Source organism: Brassica napus, chromosome A9 (genome assembly GCF_020379485.1).
Source record: "Brassica napus cultivar Da-Ae chromosome A9, Da-Ae, whole genome shotgun sequence".
Classification (NCBI taxonomy): domain Eukaryota; kingdom Viridiplantae; phylum Streptophyta; class Magnoliopsida; order Brassicales; family Brassicaceae; genus Brassica; species Brassica napus.
In genome coordinates this window covers 23,092,598-23,101,799 of record NC_063442.1, presented here as the reverse complement: position 1 = coordinate 23,101,799, position 9,202 = coordinate 23,092,598, and positions in this window count along the sequence as shown.

The window sequence follows — 9,202 nt, the reverse complement described above, 5'->3', positions numbered from 1 at the left end:
GAAGCTGAGAGTTGTGAATGTCTCGCAGATGGACATTCCTTCAGCAGCGATTTCATGGCAAATGAGCTGAAGCGCTTCCACCTGATCCATGATTGGTTTTGAATCCACCATTTTGAAGTCGTGGAATTTTGAGACCACATACTTCTGGCAGCCAGCGTCCTCACCTCTGTACTTCTTGTCTAGTGATCTCCATAGCTCTTTCGCCGTGGGGATCTCACAGTAGACACGGTACAATGGGTCAATGAGGCGACCCAAAATGTAGCCTTTGCAGATGAAGTCGGAATGCACCCATATGTCAACAGTTGCGAGGCTGTGAACATCATCAATCCCGTAAGGCATAAGGGGCTTGTCCTCCTGGAGGAACTTCTCCAGCTTCATCGTTGCCAGGAAGAACAACATCTTCTTCTGCCACGTTTTGAAGCCTTTGCCATCAAATTGGTTTGGCATCAGTCCTTGAGTGAACACACTAGGGACAGTCGGAGGAGTTTGAACTGCCACCGGACCACTTGCAGTTGCTGAAATTGAACCCGTCTGATAAAGACCAGCACCGAATAGGGTACGGCGAGTGGTTTCATCAGCAGCATTCCCTGCAGGGAGGAAAGTGCTCGTTGTTGCTGCAGTGGTTGACGCTGTGATGTTTCCAGCGGTTGTCACGCCAGTTGCTGCAGCGTTGAGTGGAGTCTGAATGACATCTGAGGTGTCCATGGGAGTGGGGGTGTCGTTTTCGTTTGTCATTTTCCTGTAGAGAAAACATGAAAACGGATTAATACTCCATTCAACATTTAACATATTATTTTAAAGAAAATAATAGTCTAAAATCGATGTTCATTTTTGGTGTTTGAACCAAATCATATCGATATAGGTCTTGAAAAAACGTTTTGCAAACTCGCTTAAAAGCGTTCGCAGAAACCATTTTTATAGACTTAGAATGTTTCACAAACTCGCTTAAGAAAACGATCTTGAAACGATTCATTTATAGAACGTTTCGCTATACTGCTAGAAAGCAATCCGCAAAGCGTTATTAATAAATAAGAAACGTTTCGCGGAAGGGCTATAAAGCAAATCGCAAACTCGTTTTCACCAAAATAAAAAACGTTTCGCGGATAAGCATATAGCAAATCGCAAACATCGTTTGATTGAACCCCGAAAGGTTTTTTCCGAATCGTATATCAAAAAACGTTTTCCGATAGTGCTACAGAGGAAAACGAAACCGTTTATGAGATAAATAACAAAACGTTTCGCGGAAGTGCTAGAAAGCAAATCGCAAACAGCGTTCCAAAACCTGTATTTATAAATCGTTCTTCAACCCGATTCGAGCTTTAAACGTAAAGCGATTAAGAGTTAAGATTGTAGAAGCCGGAAAACCGGATCAAAAGAAACTATATAATATAAACGACGTTAAGGAAAATATACAGACGATTCAAAACCGTAACGGAAATGAAACCATGGAGTCGAGACGAATCTCTTTCCTTAACTCTTAATATTCGCTCCGTTAGTGCGACGGATCTGTACGAATAGGAGTCCCAGGATAAAACCATGATAGGTTATCACGCAGCACTCGTGAAGAACCTCTAACGAACTAATATTTCTACGAAACACTCTCTAGACTTACGCTATAGGATTTGCTGGTTTTTGTTGTGAAAAACGTAAAGAGAAATGAAGGAGGAGACGAGTTTATAAAGAAGAGAAGACGAGCCACTTTCCGTAACTGATGCCGCACGTGCGCACGTTGGCGGAAATCTCGCGAGGATCTCGGAGGTGAGGCGTTACGAAACTTCCTCCGCAAGATCTTTTCTCGTTTATACTTATCGTCAAGAAGAGAGACAGCGTGTTGTTTTTAAACGAACTACGTGTTGTTTTAAATAAAATGCATGTCGTTTTTTCGGGAATTAAATGGCAAAGCATTGAGCTTAACTTGGTCCAAAAAGAATAGTTCTTATCGGGCCAAAGGCCCTCCACCCAAACCCAAGCCCAAGCCCAAGCCCAAGCCCACGCCGAGCCGGCCGGATGGCGGCGGCGGTGTGCGCGTGGGGAGCTCTCTCTTCCTCTGAGCCGTTTACTCAAGGTTAAGTAAGTGCTCTTATATATACAACTCATTCCTCTTGTTTCTCCCCGATGTGGGACTCTTCATAATGTCATATTGACATTTCAATTGTTCTTGGCTTGCCTAATTACGTAGCCCATTACATTTCTTTTCACACAACTTTAATCAATGTTCTTTAAGCCAATGGGCTTGAGAATTTGATCCAACAGAAGCTTCTATCGTTGTTTCATTATGTATTCTTCTGTTCTTGAGACATCAAGAAAGTGCGTGATACAACTTCCACACATTGTAATTAATTTGCCCGTTATTTATCAATGGTTACATGCTTTCCTAGCTTTTTGGTACCTAGCTTTTCCTTCCTCAATAGTCATGGTTACATGTCTTCCTTAAACTCTTTTTGCTGAAGAGAATGTAGGACGTCTTGGAAGAAAAACATCGGTGTGTGTGTTTTTTTTTGGAAACAAAATGTTGGTGTGTAGAACAGCCAAAGAAAAGTGAATCTCAACACATCAAAGATGCAAATGGGACGCTGAGTTCACATACATGTTCTGTGAACTCAGCAAGTTGAATAATTTTCTTACTTTAGTGATCTTACTTTCTCGCACAATATCCTAATTAATACTTGAGGAAACTGTTGAAAACTGAGGCACAAACCATATAAATACTTTCATACTTGGTTTAGAAAATATTGGTATTAAATTAACACCAATTAATATAAAACTAATTAATAGATTTTTCTGTCATATTTAAGTGATTGTAAAGCATTATAGTATTTTTTTCTCAATTGAGTTTCTAATTAGTATTTTCATTTCATATACTCATGAGGGTGTGTCAATAGAATTTTACTATTGTGAGAGTGACCTTAACTCCGTAGAAAGAGCGATTTAATTGTTTTGTTATATTCAATATCAAACCATAATGTTGGCTAAAGATTTCAATAATGCTAATTAAGAGTTGAATTAATTTGTATGCATTCTTCAGTCTAATTTAATCGTTAGAATTTAAGTTTTTTTTTCTTCTTAAAACTATACTTACTGCTGAACTTAGGATTTAGAAATCTTCAATTAGTTATGAGCTAGCTTACACTGATTCATCATTAACAAAAATCAGGTGAAGCAAAGAGAAACACTCCGTGAAACCAATTTGAAGCAAAAAATGATCCTATGGATGAAAAACAAACAGTGTTCAAGTACATTAAAGTGGTGTTGGATGCCATAGACTCAAGCTGATAAGAGCTGTTACCTGAAAAAAAGAATTCTCCAACCAGACTCCCAACCGGATTTTTTCATCAATATACCATTCTATCCTACTCAGCTTTGTGCTGCTGACCATGAGTCCCTCTTTGACTTTATTAGTGAACTCATCTTCGAGTTCTACAAGTTTCCTCAATGGGTTTCATTTTGTTAAACCAAAAACAAAAATCTTCTAATTCAGTGGTGAGAGCATCGTTCACGAGTTTCAGAAAGAGGTTTAGTATCGTCTCTTCCCGTTGTGTCAGTTTAATCCATGAAACAATATATAACTGAGAAAGAAAATAACTTTACTCTAATCAACTCTATTTTAAAAAAAAAAAAATCTACGTGGCCTATAGGTATAGTGAAACTAGAATAAACATGAAGTAAAAGTAAATAATTAAATTTTATAATAATTAGACAAGTATATAATTTCTAAAATAAACAGTAAAATAAATAATTAAAACTGTCGTAAGAAATCTATGAATGCTAGCCCTAATTTTAGTGAGAGGTAATAATAAAACATTTAAAATAAATTTGTAATATTAGTATATTTACTCGCCCACCCATAGGGCGGATTTACCTTAGTATTACATAAATTGCTACAGATTTTTCTAACATAATTTTTTCCTCCACTGAAAGTATTTTCGTCCAACTTAATTTGGTTTTGTTACATACTTACGAGATCCACTAATATTAATGGACAGAATATGTTTGTCATATACAAAATCGTAAACTTTTAGACTCCATTTGATGTTTATAGATTACAATTATTGCTCCAACATTATAATATAAGTTCTAATTCCTATTACAATAACATGAAATCCGAGACATGAAAAATATATCATCTTCAAATATTATTTCTACCCACCATGGAAAAAAAACTATTGTTTTTATGAGGGTTTCAAAAATCATGTATAGGAAAGTGTGTTTTTTTACAGGCATTTTTTTAACGATGAACGACTATTCAATTACTCAAGTTTGAGATAGTCTCGATAACCTAAATGGCATAGAACAACCAAAATAAAACAATTCTCTATGAAAAAACCGTGCAGACTAGGCCTGGGACGGATCTGGATATCCGGGAAATTAAGGGTACCTGGATCCGGATCCGTCGGATCCGTGGATTAATATTCGGATCCGGATTGGTGGTTTCCGGATATCTGGATTTTGGATATACGTATCTATATTCTATTATCCGCCGATATCCGGATCTGGATCCGTAAAAATAATTAAAAAAAAAATTTATTTTTTAAAACAATACTAAAATTTTAAAAATAATACATAAATTAAATATTTATACAAGATTTATATATATATATATATATGTTTATAATATTGTAAAAACTAAAATATAATATTTTAAAATTAATTTATGTATAAATATTATTATATAAAATATAAATATTATTATATAAAAATAAATATTAATGAAATTTAAAAAGTTAATATGTTTTAAAAATACGGATCCGGATATCCCGACCTAAAAATTAAAATATTCAGATCCGGATTCGGTTTAGACGGATCCAATATTTTACTATCTGGATTTGAATCATGTCACCCCGGATATCCTATTTTCAGAGCGGAACCGGAGCGGGTCTCAGATCGAATCTAGATCTCGGATAATAAGTCTCAGGCCTAGTGTAGACCAAGCTAAAGAATCGACAATTCCATTGCAAGCTTTTAGGATATAGAAAATCTTGAAGTCCAGGAAGCAAATCTAGAGAGTCTTAGAGGCATTTTAGAAGCTTCATTTTTTCTATTAAAAGAGAATTACAATTTGTATCTACCATAAAAAGTCATACTATGTCAATTTAACCAATTACATCTATTTAATTATTTATATTAATCTATTAAATATAAAGCATTTTCTGAAAGTCTTAATAATTATAAGGATATTAATAACCAAACAATTTTAACTGTAAATGTAAATTGTTCTTTTAGTTATAACAAAATTTGTTGAGCAAAATCTAACACAATCTTACTAAAAATTTTAAGTGTTTTTCTAAAATTAATGAACATTGACTAATTTTGTAATTATTAATATAATAATTTTATAAATTGATGTTAAATAAATATTATTATAAAATAAAATTTTATGCTTTTTTATAAAAAATAAAATAAAATTTCTGTCCATATTATAATAAAATATAAGTAAATTAAGAATTAAATACGAAAATTGTATTAAATTGGTAAAGTAACATATTTTAAAAAATTACATTCCTTTAAATTAATAAAATATCATTTACCGGTTAAAGAATAAAAATTTCTAAATTAAGTAATATTTTATAAAAAACAATTTTTTAACATGTGTTAAACTTTTATATCTACAACTATATTATCTATTAATTAATTTTGAAAACCAAAAAAAAATATCTAAAACTAATTATATACAAAATATAATAGTATATAACTAACATTTAATTGAAGTGTTATTTACAAAATATGCCATTTGATATTTTTGAAATCTTAATAATTCATTAAAGATAATAATAATAAATCAGTTTTAACTTAAAATTTAAATTTTACTATAAATTATAAAAATATGTAGAGAAAAATATAAAAATCCTTATCAATCATTTCAGATTTTTAATAATATAATTCATTACTTTACTAACAAAAAAAAATCAAGTCATAAAATTTCCAAGCTCAAAAAAGTTATGTATTAATTTTCAAATTTCTCATAGCCATGGGGTCGGTCGGATCCTTTTATTTTGCTTTGATTTCTTTGTTTGTACAGGTTGCAAAACTTCAGCTTTATCTCTTTAGTTCCAAGATCAAACTTAAATCCTTTTGACAAATATGTTTATGTTGTTGGTTTCATGTAATCTTTTTTTTAAAATCCGGCTTGTCCAATTTCTGAGTTGGTTATGTGCTATCTAGTTTGCTTCTAGGTTTGCAGATGTGTGTATTGGAGATGTGCTCCTCCTTAACTTTGCTGTAATGAACCGGTCTCTTCATTGACTATGGTAATTTATGTCTTTGGTTCTGATTCTTCGGCTCAGGTCACATGATTCAGAACTTCAGTTTTTCCTACTCTGTGTTGTGGGTTGACGTTAGGTTAATTCAGTTTCTTCCCTTGGTCTCTCTGGGTTGTATCCATATGGATTGCACTTGGCTCCTCTCGTTTGTTTGGAACAGTATAATGAGTTTTGGGCTTCAACCCTAATAAAGTTCGACCCTGGTGCACGTCTCCTTCACCTCTTCTACTTGTTTGGCATCTCCGATCCTAGGGTGTTGTGTTAATACTGATTTTATGATCTGTCTTCTGTTTTAATTTTTTTTTAACGCTGATTTATTATGACATTATATTTATGAAAGAGATTACATAGACAATTGACAACCGACAATACTACCTGCGTTATGAAGATCTACGTCTAACTTCATCATCAAAACCGTCCTATGATGATCCATTCATGTCTTCTGTTTTAATTAAGCTTTGAAGCTTTAGTTGGTTTATAGAGATTGAATCTCAAATTGTTAGTTTGTGATTACAGAGATTATATATTATTTCTTGGCTTTTTGTCTTTTGGGGTTTGGTAAAACATGTTGGCGTGATGTTTGTTCTCTCGGTGTAATCTCTATTATATTTCGTGATCTTCCAATATGATCTTTTAGTGATAAAAAAATATATCAACAAAGTTACATTTATACTGGATAAAAAATACAAAAAAAATAAATAACTTTCCCCCTCCCTTCAATATGGAATACACATCCATGAGTTGTATCTGTCCTAGGCATAGGAGGAAATCCAAGATGGAAATCCAAGATGGAAATCTCTACTGCATACGGAGTCAGAAGCGTGGACAGTAGAAAACATGTTGCATCATTCGACATGTTAACATTTTGGGCCAGATTATAAATAAATAATTAATAGCAATGTTAAGGGACTCTAAAACATAGCCAAATTATTGGACAAAGTTGAAAATGATGCAACACTTAAAAGAGCAAATTACGAGATTTCACGTTAAGTTATATTCTTCAGGAATAATGAAATTATAGATCACTTAGCTATGCTCACTCTTTCCTTTCATATAAACTTTTGTTTTGTTAGTTATTTTATTTTAGTTTTGTTATCCAAACCACCTCAAATTTGAATTATACAATGGTTTTTTCTCGTATATCAACATACACATTTTATTGATTCTTAAATATTTTCCTCCTTGTTGTACCAAGATTTCACAGCTAAAATTCATACAACAAATAATCTGTTTTTCTAATTAAATAAAAGGATCATGTTTTGACTTTTCGAACAGACCACCACCATTGAAGATGAAGATCAAATCTCAACTTTTCATGTTTACACTAAACCACTTTTATCAAAGTAAAAAACATTTATAATTCTTTGATTAACTTTGGAAAAAAACACATGGTTAATTAATCTAAACTTAAAAGATCAATTCAAAACCATAAATCATCAACTTTAAACCCTAAACCATGAAACATTAACTCTAAACCCTAAACCCCAAAACATCAATTCTAAACCATAAATCTTCAAATCTAAACCCTAAACGTAAACCCTAAACCCTAAATCTAAACTTAAAATATCAACTCTAAACCCTAAACCATGAAACATCAACTCTAAACCCTAAATCCCGAAACATCAACTCTAAACCCTAAAACATCAACTCTAAACCATAAACCCTATATTTTTCTGAAATTCGAACCCTAAACCCTAAAACCCTAAACCTTCAAATCTAAACCCTATAAACCTAAACCTTCAAACTAAACCCTAAAATATCAACTCTAGGGTTTTAGGTTTTAGGGTTTAGGATTTAAGGTTTAGAGTTGAAAGTGTACAATTTAGAGTTTATGTTTTAGGGTTTAGGGTTAATTTTTTAGGGTTTAGAGTTGATAGTTTAGAGTTTAGTGTTGATGGTTTAGGGTTTAGAGTTGAAGTATAGGATTTAGAGTTTAAAATTGATGTTTTAGGGTTTTAGAGTTTAAAGTTGATGTTTCAGGGTTTAGGGTTCGTATTTTGTAAAAATATATAGGGTTTAGGATTGATTGTTTAGGGTTAAGGGTTCATATTTCAAAAAAATAGGATTTAAGATTGTTGGTTTATGGTTTAGAGTTGAGTTTTAGGGCTTAGGGTTTGAATTTCAAAATAGTATAATTCGAAAAAAATTTAAAAAGTTATCTTTTAATTTTTTAGATTTTTTATTTATTTATATATTTATTTATTAGATATATAAAGAACAAAAGCATAAGAGTCTTTTATCATTTAATGAAGAAGTTATTTTTGAAAATGTCTTTGTAGTAGTGTTATGAAAATTGGTAGCGTAAAAGTGATAAACATAAAATTTCTCCTCGGAAATTTCCAAAAATACTATTTTTAAAATATCACTTTTTATGTTTACACTAACCACTTTTATAATCATCTTCAATTCTAAACATTTATAACCCTCTGATTAACTTTGACAAAAAAAAAACGTAAATAATCAACTCTAAACCCTAAACCCCGAAACATCAACTCTAAACCCTAAACTTTAAAATCTAACCCCTAAAACATCAACTCTAAACCATAAACGAAACCCTAAACCCTAAATCTAAACTTAAAACCTCAACTCTAAACCGTAAACCATCAACTCTAAACCCTAAACCATCAACTCTAAAACCTAAACTCCGAAACATTAACTCTAAATCCTAAACCCTAAACTTTCAAATCTAAATCCTAAAACATCAACTCTAAACCCTAAACCCTATATTTTTCTGAAATTTGAACCCTAAACCCTAAACCTTCAAATCCTTAAAACATCAACTCTAAACCCTAAAACCCTAAACCTTCAAATCTAAATTCTAAAACATCAACTCTAGGGTTTTAGGATTTAGGGTTTTGGATTTAGAGTTTAGGGTTTAGAGTTTAGAATTGATAGTTTAGGGTTTAGTGTTGATAGTTTAGGGTTTACAGTTGAAGTTTAGGATT